This window comes from Podarcis bocagei (genome assembly GCF_964188305.1).
Source record: "Podarcis bocagei genome assembly, chromosome: 3".
NCBI classification, from domain to species: Eukaryota; Metazoa; Chordata; class Lepidosauria; order Squamata; family Lacertidae; genus Podarcis; species Podarcis bocagei.
This window is the reverse complement of record NC_138127.1, coordinates 38,052,506-38,071,998: the sequence shown is the minus strand read 5'-3', so window position 1 is coordinate 38,071,998 and position 19,493 is coordinate 38,052,506. Positions and strand designations below refer to the sequence as shown.

Sequence of the window (19,493 nt, the reverse complement as noted above, 5' to 3'; positions counted from 1 at the left end):
AACAGCTGAGAATCATCCCAAGGCTTTATGTGCTGCAACTTAACTGCAAAAAGGGGGAGTGGGAAAAATAATAAATAAAGTGACTCCTCCCCCTCTTGCAAATAGATCTTGAAGTGTGTGTGTGTGTGTGTGACAAAGAAGGCTTTCAGCGAAGAAAAGAGATTCACACAATGCTCAAGGGTAGTGAGGTTTGAAAGAGACCCCCTTTCCCCCTCCCTTCTTCCTTTGGTTGTTGTTGTTATTATTTGCTTATTCCCTGGGGCTTCTTCTTTCTCTTTCTCCAGAAGATACCAGTGAACTGTTCTCAGTATCTTTCCAGGCACATTTAGTCTAGTGAAGGATTCCTAACACCACACATGGATTGCCAGCATTTTGCTGTGCCTGCAGAATCACAATTTATACGTTAAAGCCAGCTCTCTCACTCTCCCTCTTTTTTAACCTGTGAAATATTAAAAAACATAGAGTGATCTTTGCTGCTTCCATCAGGAAAGATGATGAATGAAGGGAAATTAGTAGAACATCAGGGGCACAATTCTGTGCATGTCTGGTAAGTCACATCAATATCAATGAGACTTACTCCCAGGTATGGGAGTGTATGGGATTGTAGCCTAAAAGACATAGTGTTTGTAAAATGCTCTCTCTCTCCCCCCCCCCTGCTCCATCACTGTGGTACATTCATTTCTTATGCTCAGAAGTGGGGGCAGGGTGTGTTAGAAAGGCATGCATAGAAATTGAAAATTCTCCCAGGATACTTACCTGCTCACATGTGTTCTCAGCCCCACATTCTTCTTTGTATTACCTGAAAAAATGTGTAACAATTTGTAGTTCTTTTAAACAAACTCTTCTCACGAGAACTCTGTCAGCATTTAAACAATTGGTGAGCACTTTTGGTTATGTTTGCAGACGATACAATCTGTTGTGGTTTAGTCTGAAAGGTAAATTTGAAGGGTCCTGTTTTTGCAGTTAATTTAGTTCATTTTTCAATGACAGAAAAAGGAGAATAGTTATTCAGATGCCCACCATTTTATTATAATTTACAGTTCTTGGACAAAATGTAAATTGAGTTCTCTAAAATAACCACTGATTGTAGGGAGCAAAGTGAAGCACATGTTGATTCTTAAATTATGTCTGTGCTTTCTTACAGTGAAATCAAAGACAGTAAGATCCAAATTAGACATGGTGGCAGCAACCCCCCGCCCATTTTAGATGTCTGGATCTGCAAACATCTCATGCAATGGGCTTCAGAATACCCATCTTGGCTGAATTGTGCTTATTCTTTTTATAATTAAATTGGTATAATAAACTCTTTGTTCTAAAATTTGAGGTTGTAAAATATAATTTAATAATTTACAAGCTTTAGGGGCACAGAGCAAGTGAAATGGTAACTTTATTTGAATTACATCATGTTTAAAATGTGGGGTGCAGTATTTTGGGTTGTACATACTGTATAGGATGTTTCTCAAGCTTCATGTTCAAGAAGCAAGAAGGAAAGAACAGAAAGCTGTAGCTGTTCCAGGCACTTTGTCAAATATACTATCTTCAGACTTTTCAATACCATGCCAGAGGAAATGCTAGCATTATCTGCCTTTGCAACAGTGCCACAGTATTTTATGTGAGACAATTGAGGCAGAGAGCTGTATATCTCTGCTGTCCTTGCTATTTCAAAGGAATGCCTGGCACTTGCAAGGTGGTGGTGCTCATGTTGGTGCTACTTCATAAGAGTTGCAAGGAGCTGCATATACCGTAATGCTCATATCCAAAAAACACATACCGAAAATTTGCCTTAGCATTGCTGTTGTGCCATGCAATACTTTCTTTTTCTAGAATAGCAGTGCTAATTATTGTGATCATTTTGAGCTCCTATCCACTCTGAACTTGACAACACAGTTCATGCAGGTCCTACTATCTGGTAAAAGTTAATGGGATCACTTTCAGTTGTATCCTGACACTGTGGACTGGGTGTTGCAGGGGTAGGCCATCATGACTTTTAAGATCTAACAGTGAGGGACTGACTGGCTTGATACAGAGTGGTTAATGCCTCATTGTGGGAAGGTACATGGCTGCTGCCTTGAAAGGGACTGTGGTGTGGTCCCTCCTGAAGAGGTTGTCCCTGGATCCCAATTGAACTACCATTCAATTGCAAATATTTCTTTCCTGGGCAAGGGGATTGAGAGAGTGGTGGCTGGCCTGCTGCACACATGCATGGATAATGTGTAGGCCCATTTCAGTTTCTATTCACCATTGAAACAGCTTTGGTCATCTTGATTATTTATCAGGGGACAAACAGTGTTTGGTATCGCTGACCATGATATCCTTGAGCAGTTGTGCAGATTGGGACTCAGTTACAGTGATTCTGCTTCTGCCTGTGGGGTCATTACCAGAGAGTAGCGTTGAGGAGCTTCCGCTCAGCCCCATGACACAAGGAACTTACTTGTCCCCCCTTCTATTGAAATTCCTAGGAGGTTCATTTGGGGATCTGGAGCATGGTCTCACTGATTTACTGATGACACTACATTACATATGAATTAGGAGAGGTGGACCAATGTCTGGAACAGTGATGGCCTGGATGAGTGCCAGTAAACTGAGAATGAATCCTGACAAGATGCAGGAGCTATGGACAGGTGTTTCTTGGGTCCAAGAATTGGGGGAATTGCCTGTTTTGAAGTGGGTTGTACTTCCCCTGAAAAAACAGGTACATAGTTTGTGGGTACTCATTCATTCCAGGCTGTTGCTAGAAGCCTGAGTGATATCCAGCTATGACTGGTTCACTAGTTATAGCCATTCCAGGACTAGGATAGCCCAGCTTCAGCAGTATTAAACTCACATTTTGACCTTGTGACCTTATGTGGCGGTATCCTTGAAGACAGTCCTGTAGCTGCAGCTGGTATAGAATCATGGAATCACAGAGTTTAGAATTGTAGAATCATAGAATTGTAGAGTTTAGTCAAGTAGCACGATGGGCTCAGATGTCACTAATCCTTATAGAATTGCATTCTGTGTCTGTGAGCTACCAGATGTATTTCAGTGTGCTAGCACTAATATGTAAATGGCTTGGGGCCTGAGCACTTAAAGGAGTGCTTCTTCTAATGCCTACCAGCTCATGCTTTGAGATCAATGGGGGAAGCACAGCCCATGGTCCAGCCGATGAATATGGGTTGTGGTGTTGTAACATGAAAATGAGTCTTCTCAGTGGTAGTGTGCCAACTGTGGAGTTCTCTTCTTGAAAAAGTGGGTCTGTCTCCTATGTTGACAAGCTTTAGGTATCAACTGATCATGCATTTGTTTGCCTGGGCTTTGAGGACATAAATGTGTTATGGAGTCCATGGGATGGATTCAACTAACTAGTCATGCCAGCAGAAGCCCACACAAGGGCTTCCATTAGTGCAACAGGACTTCCCCTGCTCCTCCTTCCTCTCATGTCACACCAAGTTGGCTGTGAAGGGAATTGAGAGACCCCTAGAACAACACTGAGGTCAGGGGAGAAAGTAGAATGTTCGATCAGGGAAGCAGAAATACTTGCACCGGTGGAGTGGCCTGCTTAGCAGTACATTAAATTCCTCCCCAACAGTTTTACTATTGATGTTTGCTGCACTGTGTCTTTGATTTTAGCTACACAGTTTTAGATGTTTTAATTATTGCTTTGTGTTGGTTATATTTTATTATGCTGCAAACCGCCCTGAACTCCTATGGGAGTAAGGGTGGTATAAAAATACATTGAATAATAATAATAGGAACGGCAGGCTTCCAGCATAGCAATCTACTGTTACGGGTCTGAAAACCCTGAACACAATTCTGTGCTCTGTTGTCTTTGCACAGCGGGACATAGGATTTGAGTTTTTAATCATGTCAGAATAAATGTTCTTGACTGTAGTTCATATGTATGCTTTTGGAAAGAGTTGAGCTGCTGAAAACAGGCATTAACTATGCGTGGAACTGTGTCGTTATAATAATGAGCATCCTTTTCCCATAAGCGACATGGCCTATAGTGGATAATTGTTGATTTACTGAGCAAATTCCGTTTTTGCCTCTGTGAAGCATATATACTTCATCAAAAACAATATACATGTTAGAACATTCAGATATGCTATTTAAAGTTAATGTTTGAGCTCACATTGGCATTAGAAAAAACCTAAGTAGTAACAATATTTATTTCTTACCTTCAGTACTGGGCACACAACTCATAACACTTGTAGTAATCTTTGTTACCACTTGATAGAGATGGCATGTTTGCATTCTTTGGAAGCAGTTGTCAGATGGACAAACAGTGGGCTTTTGAAGTAGGGATTATCTGGTGATTTTTTTTCAGAGGGTACAAATGCAAGGCATAGCACGTGACAACTTTTGCTTGTGGAGTTTTCCAACAAAGAAGATCACTTCTAAAACAGATTGCTTTCTATGTATAAAACAGTGAATTTGCAGTTGTGGAATGTGTTAATACGCAACAGTTATCCTGCTTAAGGAGCCTGAGTAATGTTATCTAGATATATATATATATGGAACAGTATGTGAAGATACCATTGAGGCCAACAGCCCCATGGGCTTCATTAGGCATGATATGATTTGCAGTCAATTTATGGTCTAATAAAAATGTGATTGGACAAGTTAAAACTGTCTAGTCTCTGCAGAAGTATGATTCACTTTACAGTATTTTTTAGTCATTGCAGTTAGACTAAAACTGCAGGTTTTGGGGATCCTATTTCCCCACAATTTATTATTCATTTTATTCACACATTCTGTTATTTATTTATTTATTTAGTCACTTTGTTTTTACCAGGCCAGCCCAAATCAACTTAAAACCAAACAAATAGACAGATACCCCCCCTCCCCGAGATAAATTAAAACCAAGAGGAAAAAGAAATACATTAAAAATATCCTGTCCACTTCCATAAGGCCACAGATAGTTAAAGGACAGAGGCCCAGTTACAAAGGGGAAAAATTGCATGGCACATAAAGATACACAATGATGGCACCATCATTGTATGGGGAGAGCATTCCACAAACAGGGAGCCACCACAGAAAATGCCCGTTCTCATGTTGCCACCCTCAGAGGTCTCATAGAGGGGGCACAAGACGAAGGGCCTCAGATGATGAGTACGGGGTCCAGATCCGTTCATATTTTTCCAATCTAGGAAACTGTAGGAAGGCTCAGCGACAGATGTTCAACAAAATTTTGTAGCCTTAATTTGCACTGTTGGTCTTTTTCAGACTAAGGTAGTAAGGTTTGCTTCCCTGTTTAGGGACATTGTTAATATTTGATGTTTTATCGTATTTTTAATACTCTGTTGGGAGCCACTCAGAGTGGCTGGGGAAACCCAGCCAGATGGACGGGGTATAAATAATAATAATATATTATTATTATTATTATTATTATTATTATTATTATTATTATACATAATGAATGCTGAGTGACTGTTAAATCTCCCTTTAAAATATTGCTTTATAGTTATATTTTAGTAGTTCTGCTGGTAGGGCAAGCACAACAAGAAAGAAGAGCTGAAAATAATGCGAGCAAAATTAATAAGGCATAATTCTGTGTGTGTGTGTATTCCCATGCAGATAACTGAATGCTGATGAATGTTGCAGTGAAACTCACATTTGGAAAATTCATGCATTATTTCATGATTTGGGAAGAACTGCTCCAGCATTATTAACTTTCAATTTGATAGGAATTCAAATTGTGTGCTTCTGGGTGCTTAGGGTGCCATTTGTGTTTGCCTCTTTTATCAGTGAAACTGAACCCTTCTGCTGAGATAGTTTGTCCAGCCAACTCAATATTGTCCACTCTGACTGGCAGCAGCTCTCTTAACACAGTCTTCCACACTCTAGTACCTTCTAAATATTTTGAACTAGTAAGTAGTCCCAGCAGCCCCAGCCGGCATAGCTAGTTGTCTAATGGGAGTTGTAGTCCAAAACATCTGGAGGGCATCAAGTTGGTCAATGCTGCTCTAATACAGTGGTGCCCCGCAAGACGAACGCCTCGCGAGACGAAAAACTCGCAAGACGAAAGGTTTTTTCGTTTTCGAGTTGCTTCGCAAGACGAATTTCCCTATGGGCTTGCTTCGCAAAACGAAGCTTGCCCCCGCACCCCGGACCTCTTTTGAAGCAAGGGGCGGCGGGGAGAAGATCGCTTCTCCCCGTTGCCAGCCCCGCAGTCTCCGGGGACAGAAGGGAAGGCGCACGCGCGCCTTCCCCTCTGTCCCCGGACCCCTTTTGAACCAAGGGGCGGCAACGGGGAGAAGCGATTCTCCCCGCTGCCCCTTCCCTTGCTTTAAAACAGGTCCCCTCTGTCCCCGGATGGTCTCCATAGGAACGCATTGATTGATTTTCAATGCATTCCTATGGGAAACCGTGCTTCGCAAGACGAAAAACTCGCAAGAAGAAAGAACTTGCGGAACGAATTAATTTCGTCTTGCGAGGCACCACTGTATATGACAAGGTGTTTTCAGCACTGCTACTTGGAGGTCACCTTTTTAGTGTAGACATTCTGTTTTTTAAAAGCACATAAAATGTATTGAATCCTAGAGAAAGAATAGCATTAAGCATACTCAGCATGCCTGCTTGTAATCAGTTTTTTCCTATACGGTGACATGACTCGTTGACTTCACGTGTCAGCAATGCAGAATGGTGCTGTATTATAATATGAGCATTTGCTCTTTGGAAATTCTGTTTCATTCCACATAAAGCAAAATATTGGCATCATATATGATAGTCTGTCTGTGACTGAGCAGCTGAAACTCTTGATTCCCCACCCCGTTAGAGTAGTTTAAGTAATTTTTTCTAAATCCCTTCATAGTGGTGTGGTGTACAAAGAGAGAAGGGAACACTAGCATTACTATGGAGCCTCTGTGTTTAATGAATGCATCTCAGGAGTCAGCTGTTCTTCTTTTAGGGCTTGCACACGTATTACATTTTGGAAGTTCTTGCTCAGTGGAAAGGACTTGCATTCTTATAGACCAGGCTACAAACTCTAGTTAAGAGACACAGGGAAAATAAGAGGAAAACCAGGCATGACCACAGGAAAAGAAGTTTGTGGTTGTGTTTTCAGAAAATGCAGAGAATTTTATCCTTTAGGTTTAGAGGAGGGTTTTGGGTTGTTTTTGTCTTTAGCTGGCATCTGAAATTGGAAAGCTAAATAAACTTTCCTGCCTTACACTTAAAAAAAAAAAACTGCTGATGATCAGAGTTGCAGACTAAGGCTGCAATCCTGTGCACACTTATCTGGGAGCACGTTCTATGGAACGAATACAGCTTTCTTCTGAGTACAAGTGCATATGATTACACTCTACAATTGCCTTGTTTAGGCCTGACAATTTCACTCAGATTCAAGACTACTTCTTGTTTACGTTTCCTACCTGGGTATGGAATCCTTGGTTTAATAAACAGGCATCTTGTTGATTTAGTTGAGAATGATGCATGTGTGTGTTAAATCCCCGCTTTTGCTCATTAAATATGTACAGACAGCATCAAGAAAGAATTGAGCCACTTTTAGATATAGTTCATTGGAAAAAGTGGCAATTTCAATGTGTATGAGCTGTTCCCAACTAATAGGAAGTTTATGCATTTTGTACTTGAGAAACATACCACATTTTTCGCCCTATAGGACGCACCGGCCCATAGGACGCACCTAGATTTTTTTTTTGGGGGGGGGAAATAAAGGGAAAAAAATTATCCCCCCCCAGGCGCGGGGCTGGGGAAGCTCCGGCTTTGGCAGCTTTGGCATCGCTCTGGGAGCTTGTGGGGCTGGGGGCGGGGAAAGCGGAGCTTCCCCCTCCCCCAGCCCCCAGAACAGGACCCAGAGCCATGTGGAAGCTGCGTGCAGCTTTGGCATCGCTCTGGGAGCTTGCGGAGCTTCCCCCTCCCCCATCCCACAGAACGGGACCCAGAGCCATGTGGAAGCTGCGTGCAGCTTTGGCATCGCTCTGGGAACTTGCGGGGCTGCAGGAGGGGAAAGCCCTCCGCCAGCCTTCTAGCCAAGTCGGGGGACAGCGGGAAAGGCGCGGCGCGGCTCTCCCTCTGTCCCCCGAGTTTGCGGGGATGGCGACGTGGAGGAGCAGGCTTCTCCCCCCCACCAGCCTTCTAGCCAAGTCGGGGGACAGTGGGAAAGGCGCGCCGCGCCTCTCCCGCTGTCCCCCGAGTTTGCGGGGCTGGCGACGGGGCTCTCCTGAAGCCTGGAGAGCAAGAGGGGTCGGTTCGCACCGACCCCTCTTGCTCTCCACGCTTCAGCGAAAGCCTGCATTCGCCCCATAAGACGCACACACATTTCCCCTTTATTTTTGGAGGGGAAAAAGTGCGTCCTATAGGGCGAAAAATACGGTATACATTTATAAAATGTAAAGTGAGAAATTACCTTCAGCTGGCATCTTATTTCAGAGATGCTAAAGGATACCAGCGGATTGCAGAGCCTTTCCTAGAACTTTAGCGACTTCAACTTTGCTCCTGAACCTAAGATACAGCACATTTCTCCAGTCTTCAGCTTTTTTCTTGTAGTCACTTCCTGAACAAATAATCTAGAGTTCAGAGAAAGGAAATGAGGGCAGTGAAGGCTGATGGGGCAACATGCCTCAAGGACTGAGCAAAAAAATAAAATAAAAATTACCTATTTTCTTTCTGGAGCATCTAGAATTTTCCTTCTCATGGGCTGGGATATAAAGCACTCCATGAGGCATGAGACACCATTGCGAGAAGAGTTGTTTGATGACAACTACCCATCATGCATGGAAATGTTTTGTTCATGTGCTTCAATGGATCACAAATATGGTGTACTGGATAATGTGAAATTGTACACAGTAAAGCTTGTAGTTTATAGTGAATGGGATTTATTAGTGTTCATGAATTTATCTTAAAAAATGTCCTCTCACGTTTTCTCTCTGGTTTTAGTATCCTGTGGTTTGAATTCTGAAAGTTAATCAATAGGTAGGTGCCTGAATCCAGCTCTGTGATTCTGTGGTAATCATTGTGAACCCATGAGTGGATGGTTAGTTTGTAAGAAATGGATGGAATGGGCTTCAGAATTCTGGTAAATGTCAGGCTCAAAGGATTTCTTTTATGTTTTGTGAACAGTCACTGGAATGTGTTGTCTTTTTCTAGGTTAACTGTTCTAAAATGCTTGGAAGCACTACCAATACCACTTTGTCCTTTCAGCTCAGGTTGACTTAATAGCAATTTCCTTGCCAATATTCTGGGCAATGAAGGGTGCCAGAAGCAAACCAAGGGACACCTGATACCTTTTCACTCTTCCCAGCAAGCACTTTCATCTCTCCCCCAAATGATTTCCCCCCTTTCCTTTTTGTGTCCAGGTAATTACTTTAGAGAGAGCCTTCAGTCTATTAATATGGCTTCAAAATGGAAACCATCATTCTGTTTAGCAGCCATTATTCTGATAGATGATTTCACACACATACCCTTCAGAACAAGCAACACAAAACACTACTTTCAGGGGAAATCTTAACTTTGCCTTGAGGCATTTAGTCCATCTTACACCCCAAATATATACAATCACTCATTTCTTCGTGAGCTTGTATATCTTCTACACATGAAATATGTTTAGTTGTGGCTTCAGAGGATTTGATAGTAATGCTTCTGCTGTTGCAAATTGAGCTTATGTATTTTCCCTCTAGCCCTAATTTTGAATAACTGTACTTATTCATTTATTTAAGATATTTTTATGTTCTTTTCGATCTGTAAACCAATTCCAAAACAGGTAAAGGTTGAAGGGTTTGAAAAAACAAAAACAAAAAACACCTCCAGCAAATAACTAAAAACAAGAAAATCAGCAAATTAAAAAAAAAAAGCCCTAGAAATTTAAAATCAGGGAATAAAATCAATTCATATACAAACTTTTGGGTTCTGTCCATAAAGCCAGTTAAAATGCCTGGTGAATAAAATAATTTGACCTGCTGTCTGAAACTTGTTAGTGAAGGTGGCATGTGAGTCTCTAGGGTATTCATAAGGGGGCCATCACCACCTGCCTCATTTCCGAATGTAAGGGAGCACAAAGAAGGGTCTCTAATGACAGCAAAACACAGAGCACATAGTTAAATGGTACAATTTGGTCCCACAACATGTAGCAATGGCTATCAACTTCAATAGCTTTAAAGGGAGATTCTGCTAATTTATTGGGGCAGGGAGGGATAAAGCTGCCAATGACTATCATATTTAGTGATTATGTACTACCTCCAGTGGCAGAAGAAATATGTTTCTGAATATCGGTTGCTGAGGAACATGAGTGGGGAGAGTGCTGTAGCACTCAGGTCTAGTTTGTGGGCTTCCTACAGGCATCTAATTGGCCACTGTGAGATTAGATGGACATGTGTTCTAATCCAGTAGGGTTCTTCTTCTTATGCTCTTATGTCTCATTTCTTGTGATGTTCATGCAGGTATCTGGGTCCCACTCCGTATATGGTTGCTAGGGCTTTTGAAACTCATGCTGCCCAGAATTATGGCTGCAAGCAAATAAGTCAACAGAGCTGCTTCTGGTAGCTGTTTCTGTCATCTAGTCATTACATTCTGCACCAGCTGAAGTTTCCAAGGCAGCATCACAAAATTAAACAATGTGATTTGCTCTCATAAGATGTGGAAATGGCTGACAATTTAGGTGGCTTTAAGTGGGCATTAGACAAATTGATAGAGGATATAGCTATCAGTGGCTACTAGTCATGGTGGCTAAATGCATTCCGCAGGATCAACAGCAGGAAGTCTCTTGTGCTGGGGAACAAGAACAGGAGAGGACTATTGCCTTGATGTCCTGCTTGTGTGCTTCCCAGAGGCACCTGGTTGGCCACAGTGGGAAGCAGAATGCTGGACTAGATAAGGTTCTGCTTTTCTAATGCTCATCTAAAGTTAAATGTAACCTTGTTTCTAGTATAAACAGCCTGCTGTTTTACAAATGTGTATTTTCAGAAGGCAAACGCTTGTTATATGTGCTGAGAATAACTTTGTACACTGGACCATTAAAAAAAACAAATCCAGAAGATGGCAACAATATTACTGAACATTTTGTTTAATATACTGCAATCCACCAAAAGTGTTGATCATTAACATATATTCTCCTATTCTATGTACCCTACTCTGAATTTAGTACCTGAGTATATATTTTTTACAGACATTCTTGCTTTTGCTTTCAGTGGAGGAGTCTCACTTGCCCATGTGAAGCTACATCTCAGGTTCACAGCTATTGTTCTTTAAAAAATATTTGCAAACAAAGAAGAAAAATATTTTTGTTTAAATAATAGCTTTCAATTTGGAGATGAGGGGGTTTATTAAATGAAAAGAGGACTCTGGGGTGGAGATGAATGGAACTGTTTTGCTGTATAGTGAAGTGACAGCCTCTAAGGTGCACTAAATTTTATCTATACAGCTCACTGCATTTTGATAGTTGCAATTATAAGCAGAAGCGGAAGATAAAGAGGGTTACCTTCTTTACAGTGACAGATGAAGATTATAAGTCAAAACATATTAGTCTGAATGAAGTCAGTAGACTTTAGTTCAGAGGTAAGGAACTTGTAACCTCCAGAACTTGTAGGTCTGGATCGTCTAGGTTTTAGAGCTTCTCTCCTCTTGTTTTGCCTGGTGCTTTCCTTCATCTCCTTTGTTGTATACTGGAGAAGGGTAGCAGGAATATTCACTATTTTTATCTATTATATACAGTACTGTATTTTGGAAGGTTGTTTGTATGTTTGTTCTCTATGGGTTCAGCCGCATCTCAGGATATAATCACCAAACTTGGCATGATGGTTTCTGATGTAGGGCAGCGGACTTTGTCGCTATTTGGATGCCAGGTGCCATTTTAAATCAAGATGGAGGACCAAAGCACCAGTTTCGTGTGACTTCATCCATTTTTAACATAGGTTCAGCTGCCTCTTCACTGAACTGGGCATGAGGGTTCCTAAGATGAGGGTGGCGGTCTTTGCAGACATTTGGATGCTGGTCACCATTTTGAATCAATATAGTGGACCACAACATAACTTTACCTGGGTTTTGGTATGATGGATCCAAATTCACAAATTACACTATCCATTTAAAAATCACCATATTTATTGCTTTCTAAAAATTCCCAGGCATCACCAAGCACTCCTCATTAGTTGTCTATATATGGCTGGGGCAGCGTGTGTATTTGTGTGCAGAAAAGTAAAATCTGTTTCTTATATGGACTGTTGACAGATTTTAATGAGATTAAGATTTGACTTACTGTTTGAGAACAGCAGTGAATAAATACTACTAACAAAGTCTCAGTTATTAAAAGCTCTTGCATGTCTGCGTGTTAGCCATGTGGCTGTTACAAATTAGTCAACATACATTTTAAAAAAGTTTTTCATTCCTAATTGCATTAAAAAAAAAATCTCAGAGTTTTGTTTATTCACACTGCTGTTGAACCTGTAAATCTAGCTGTGTCACTGTGTCCACTCTGTGCTGGGCCTCAACTAATATTATTGAGGATGCAAATTATATGGAGTTGTTCTATGGACAGCAGCCAAAATAGAAACTGTTTTGAAATTCCTATAGTTGCTTCCCATAGGAGAGACCAAGGAGCCAACATATGGCAGCAACTTGTACATGCCACTGTTGTGACCTGTATAATTTTAAACTAGTGACCCTGAAGGATCTTGATGTTATGTATCTTAGATTCCTCTGATCTCCTGTTCATTTGCATGTTACACACTACTGTCTGCATTGCAGACCTTAAGAAAATGTCAGATTGTAAAATCCCATGAGTAACTTTAAGGGTTTGACCTAAATCCTTGCAGCAAGTAGAAACTTAATTAAGCTAGACAGCTGCACTCTTGGCCCCAGTGATTTTGCCAAATATTGCAAATTCTGCAAATATTGTCTCATCTTGCCTTTAGATGTGCCATTTATGTAGCTGCTACATAAGAACATTTAAAATGTTCTTGTAACATACTTGCTTCCAGTGATTTCCGAAAGTCTTTTTGGGTCTAATGCATTGTAATACAATTCATTTTATGACTACATGCCCATTTTTTGGTGTGAAAATGTAATGATTTATATATATGTATAATTGGCTGGCATCCTGTGGCGCCAGAGAAAAAGACTTGCCAATCTCAAGAGTGTCATCTGATTCCTAGTTTTGCAAGCTGCTGTGATCTCTTCACAATATTAAAAATTAAAGCAAGGCAACGTTACGATGTTTACAAAAGGCTTGGTATTTTGGTTGTGGATTCCAAGGGTTCTGCTTATAAGGAAAGAGACCTAGATGCAAAAAAGAAACCTTTTAGAAAGAAGTCATAGGAGGAGGAAGAAATTTCTTGTCTGATTTGCAATTCAGTGAATAGATTGAGTATTCATTAGTTTCTGGCATTGTTCACCTACGCTGAAGTTACTGGCAAGCTAAAATCTGGAGTGGAATCTCTTTTACTAACATATGAGCATGAATGTCAAGTGAGCAAAATAAATTGTATAGGTTAAGAGAATATAGGAGGAAACATGCTTTGCCGTCATACTTTAAAACATCACATGCTGAGTAGTAAAAACAGCAGATAATAAGAGGATTTGTTGCTGAGTTTGTTTTTTTTCAGTGGCTGCTGTGACATTTAAATATGGAGCAGAATATGTAGCAATGGATTTCTAGCTCATCCTGTATGATGGCATATAAACACTTTGATATATTTAAAAACTGGTTCATATGAGAATGAAAACAAAATCTTCTTGTCCTCAAGGAAAACAGCAGAATCTTCTTGACTTGGCTTTGACACAAAGCGACGTTTGCATGAGAGCCCCAGCTGCTGCCTGAGATGAGCTACTGCTGTATTATTTCATTCAATATGCAGGTATGTATTTCATGTTCTCAATGAAATTGTGAAACCTTGTAAAAAGACGCTGTTAGGCCTTGACCCCTTAAAAGCACTATCTAAGTTGTTTACTAGAACCAACTGAGAAATTATTCAGATGGACCTGGTTGGGGTATTTGGGAACCTGGGTATCTGAGAATACAAGTTAACCAACCACTGAATGTTGAAAAGTTTTGCATTTTTTTATTTTTAGGTTATTTTATTTCTCTTCCTTGATAGCCTTCCCCAGATTTAACAAGAAACATGGCAAGAAAGTGCCGAAACATGCCGTCTTCTTTAACAATTTTTTTCTTTTACATAGGTTATTATGTGCCACCCAAAAACTTCTTTTCTCCTCTATTCTGTTGTTGGTAGGGTCAGGAAATAGTATTTCGTTAGCATTGACATTTGTAACACTGCATGGTTTTTGAGTTTCACAAATGTTAAGGGCATTGGGTTCCTTTGCAGGTTCGGAACTTGAGTGGCACTGATATGTGTGAATATCATTTCAGAGTCAGACACTTGTGAACACTAATTCTGAAATCTTGATTTGTAGTGTTCCTGCTTTCAGAGATGAAAGGTTGGGGAAAGATCTCTCCGCTTTCTCATGAATTTATTGCGTACAGGATAAAAGGAACCTGGGGAGGTCAGTGCTGTGTCCAAATTGCTCTCCAGACATGGAAAGAGCATAAGAAGAGCCCATCTGGCTCAGCATCCTGTTCTCACAGTATCCACTGTGAGTTTTCTCTCCATATTGGATGTTTAGTCCAATTTAGCACTAAAGAACAGGTTTTCCCTGGGAAAGGAGCAGGGCAAGGGGGAAAACCACGCAGACTCTTGCTCTGGGAAACCCCAAGAGCAGATTTAGGGGCACTTGTGTGGAGAAGGATGTTCCCTCATGCAAGGCGAAATCCTTCTACTGACAGAATGTTCGCCATAGTGCTACACTGAATGCAATGTAGGGTATCCAAACGTAAATTCAGGTATGCAGAATTGTGGGGTGGGGTGGGATCATCAGGATATGGCTAAGCACCTTAATACTGCCCCCTTTCTGTGTGTGCCTTAATGCAGATTAAATAAATAAATATCACATGCAGGCGTGTGTGTTTTTTATTAAATGGGCAAGTCTTTTTCAACTGTTTCATTGGGACTGCATGATCCCCAACTGCAACAGTTAATACTGAAGACAAAGTTCCCACTGGCTTGCACTGATTTAAAAAATAAAAAATAAAAAAGGATATGGGAACACTGTTATTTTGTTACTAGTTTGAACAAAAATTCCCAGGGAAAAAGATAAAAATATGTGGGGTGCTTCCCATGGGGTTCATAGTTGTCTTGTGCTATTAAACAAGTAAGATCTCATGCTATATATTTTGCATGTGGTGAAGTCATTAGGTTTCTTATTTGAAGTGCTTAAAAATAATAAAAAGGGACTTTTGTTATACAAGAATTATTATGTATGGTGTGCCCGTTTCAATGCACTTAAAATAAAAAGATCTATTTAACTTGCAGCATTGTAAATCCATTGGGGTGGTTAGAAATGTTTTTAAAATACAACTAAAATTAAGAGCAAAACCAGCAGCCCTATATCTTGCTGAGCCATCTGTTTGCTGTTTTCTCCAACCACATTTTCCAATATTCAACTGCTTTTTATATTATGCTTATCAGTTTTAGTGTGGAAGGGAGCAAAATGGTGAAAAGCTTTAATGGGCCTTCTCGGTAGTGGCGCCCGCCCTGTGGAACGCCCTTCCAGCAGATGTCAAAGTGATAAACAACTATCTGACATTCAGGAGACATCTTAAGGCAGCCCTGTTCAGGGAAGTTTTTAACGTGTGATATTTTATTGTATTTTTGGTTTTTATGGAAGCCGCCCAGAGTGGCTGGGGAGGCCCAGCCAGATGGGCGGGGTATAAATAATAAATTATTATTATTATAATTATTATTATTATTATGTATTTTCTGAGTGGGAAAGTGTGCCGTTTTGTGTGTGTGACGCTGCTGGAAGTCTTCTGTGGAATTTTGCTCTGCTGAATGTTTTATTCGCGTATCAGTATTAATTGACTTAATATTGTCAGATGTGTTCTCAGAATGCCTGTTCTGCCTTCTGCTCCTAAACTTAAAGATCATTGGGATTTTTTTTTTTTAAAAACCCCTATTGAGGTTCATATGATATACAGTGAAAAGAAGGAAAGTGTGTCCATAAATATTTAACATTTTTATCATGTGCAAGAGAACTTCAAGAACCCCGCTTCATAGGGATAAATAGCTTGCATTTTGCCACAGAAGTTTTCATTCTTGGGGAGCTACAAAACTTTGCTTATTCATAGTGGATCGGTCTCATCAATTCCTTATCTTAAAGACTATCAGACAGGATCCAAGTTCCGAAAGTAGAGGAGCAGCAGTATGACAGGACTGATATCTTCTTGGCATAGGAGCCAACTCCTAGGGGCCGTGGGAGTTTTTGGCCCCCAGAATAAAATATTTGAGGGGGCTTGGCCCCCTGCAAAGTTGATTGATTATGCGGGGTGGGGCTTAACTAGGCAATGTACTAGAATTCTTTGATTTGGTACATAACATTGGCTTGGTTCTCGCAGCATGGTAAGCCAAAGTGTGGCTTAGCAAGGCTCCACAAATGTGTGCGGTCCTGGCAAAAACCTTGCAGTCACTTTGCCAAGGTAACAGATCGCAGTTAGCGAGGAGAAAGCTTAACCACAAGTCCCAGTTTGGATGACACGCGAAGCCAAACCTTGGCTTAGTTCAAAGTGGTACAACAGTAAAAAGGACTGGGGGGAAGCAAAGAGGTTGTGAGCTTAGCTCCGGGAGCCCACACATTCATGCCATCTCTCTGCACTATATTTTCGCCTACTCTGTCATGGGAACCAGCCCATAATATTTTGGTGATGGTTGCGTAATTTCAGCTATGACCCGAAATGAGAGCCAGTGTGGTGTAGTGGTTAAGAGCGGTAGTCTCGTGATCTGAGGAACCGGGTTCACGTCTCCGCTCCTCCACATGAAGCTGGGTGACCTTGGGCTAGTCACACTTTTTGAAGTCTCACAGCCCCACTCATCTCACAGAGTGTTTGTTGTGGGGGAGGAAGGGAAAGGAGATTGTTAGCCACTTTGAGACTCCTTAAAGGGAGTGAAAGGCGGGATATCAAATCCAAACTCTTCTTCTTCTATTACTTTTTAAAGCAGCCAACTGATGAAATATGCTATTTTCAGCCTGATCTGTAGTGATGGGGTAAGCTCAAAAACCAAGATATGTTACTCTACTCAGAAAATTGCTCAATTTATTCTCACCCAATTGTCAATCAAATCAGATTATATGATATTCCTAAATATGTCCTTGGGAGCACGATAATGTTTTGTTTCTTTCTTCAGCTACTTTCCATCACCTTAACTTTTTTGCAGATCTTAGGACCAGCAGGTCTCTCCCTCCCTTCCACACCCCTCTGATACATGGCATGTTGTTATAGCCATGCTGAAAATGCATTTTTCCTCATTCAGCTGGCATCTGTCAGGGTGGAAGGGAGGACTTCAAATCTTGACTGGCTTGGATTTTAATCCAAACCAAAGACATTGCAGGGCTATGATGCTTTACCCATATTTGAGATGATGGTTGCAAGCCACCAAAATTAATGTATCTGAGCAAGGAAATGTATAATTTGGCAACTCATTTGAATCTGTCTCTATGTTCAGTTTTGCTCCTAATCTCAAACCCACTGATTAAATAGGGAGTAATACTAATTTTAATCTGTCATTGAAGCTTTAGTAAAGCTATCAATTAAATCGATTGAAAATTGTAGCCCTGGAGAAAATTAATTCAAAAGTTTATTATTACTAGTGGGCAAAAGGCCAAAGCAGCATATTAGCACAGACTTATAATCTTCACAATACAGTTGCCTAGTACATATTAATGTTGTAGTTATACAAAGAACACTTAATTATAAGAACAATCGTTTCTTTTTATAAAAACACATTTTAAAAGACTGTTTCATAGGTCAGAAAACAGCTTACTTAAGCCCATACATATTTATGGATAAAATTATCAGTAGTGAACACCCTTGAAATTCATAGGTCCCATGTATGAGAAGGTTAATGCATAAGTTTATATGAGATATTATATTCAACATCAGGCCTCTTCTTTCTTTTTCAGAGGAACCATAGGCTAAATCCTGCAAATTATAATGTTAGTCTGATTAGTTGACATGTGTTCATTTCTGTTTTTGGCACAAGTGGATGTCCCATGTGCTAACATGATCAGTGGTAAAATGGGTCAGAAAGAGAAGATGAGTATATTTATCTGTGCCAGGGCACACTTCCTGCTCCTGAGTTGTGCAGGAAAATCTACACTTCTTTAAAACAACAACAACAGACACAGACTAAAATGGCAGAAGAAGAAGGCACATGCACACTGCCCTTGGGCTGAAAAGATACTTGCATTCCTGAGATCCCAGTTCCCCCTCCTAATCTTTCCAACCACGAGGCAACATGCTGCCATTTAAGTTACAAGAACGCCAGCAATTCACTACTGTGAATTGTGCATAGGCACATGCACATCTTCCAGTACTGATTTCTTTGCACACAAGACTTCCAACCCCAAAAGTGTCAAGCCTTTTTAAAAAATCATGGCCTCTTTTAGCCTTGGCCAACCTTCTTGAGGCAACACCTCACTCTTGCACTCGCACACAGGCACATGGCCTGGATCAGGCCACTGAACTGGAGGTTTGCCATCTCTGCTTTTAAACTGTAAAGGAGGCATTATCCCAACGTAGCACAGCCCTTTCAGTCGGTGAAAGGGAGAGAAAACAAGCTACTTCTCTCCCTCCTTGCCCCTACCATGAGCCGGTGCCACTGCAGCGACTTCAGGAGATGAACCTGGTTTTTCTGCCTTCAGTCATAAAGCCAAAGACAAGCCAGGTGTAGTTTCTTGGAGGGTCTTGAGCCTGTTACTTCCCAGATGGGGCACATGGAGACCAGAAATAGCTACCTGCAGAGATGGGTGTTTGGAGCCAAGCTCAGGGAGACCCACCCCAGTCCTTATACCTTGGCTAGGTGCTGCCCTGTTGAGCAGAGGCAATGCAATGGGTATCCTAGCTAGGTTGTATTAATCCATCTGAGAAGTTCCACATATGGAAACATGTTTCTTTGCATGGATTTCCCTTTGTTTAATTAGGCATGCATCGTTGATCAGAGTGCTGCTCAGTTATTTGCACTACATTGTTTTCACTGGAGTGAGCATTTGGGCCTTATCCAAATGTACATCCACATGCTCATTCCACTGAAAACAATCCACTGCAATTCGTCATCAACCATTGCCAGTCCAAGTTAGTGTCTCTTAATTGTCTAAAACTGGAATTGGAAATAAGCTTCCAGCAGTGAAACACGCTTGTGAGTTTTTTTGTGTATCACAGAGAACAGCAATCTTGTCACATACTGGGATTGCATAAACATTCTTTTTTTACATAATCTGGATAGCCTTGGGACAACGTAATCAAAATGTTGAGAATTCTAGTCCTTTAATTTGTACTTTTGGCAGGACTTTCACATATTCAATGTCACCAACTTCAACTGCAGCTAAAATGCAGTTTAAGGCGGCATGACAAACTCATTCTGTACTATCTTTAAAGTGGTTGCAGAGATGTGAATGCAGAATAAATCAAATCAGATATCTTACCTGGGTCTGCATAAAGCATACTAATGCCTTTG

General features: G+C 40.9%; 1 protein-coding gene across 11 annotated transcripts in view; it reads left to right on the top strand.

Moving 5' to 3' along the window:
* FYN (FYN proto-oncogene, Src family tyrosine kinase) overlaps positions 1-19,493 on the top strand; it is a 109,945-nt gene that overhangs the window by 1,776 nt on the left and 88,676 nt on the right. For 3 of the 11 annotated variants that reach the window (XM_081186717.1, XM_081186718.1, XM_081186721.1), the window contains exon 1: positions 13,674-13,784. The exons of the other annotated variants lie outside the window; for them this stretch is intronic. The gene's annotated coding sequence lies outside the window, so the exon portion shown is untranslated. Of the gene's footprint in view, positions 1-13,673; positions 13,785-19,493 lie in introns of those variants that run through there. 11 annotated transcript variants of the gene reach the window in all.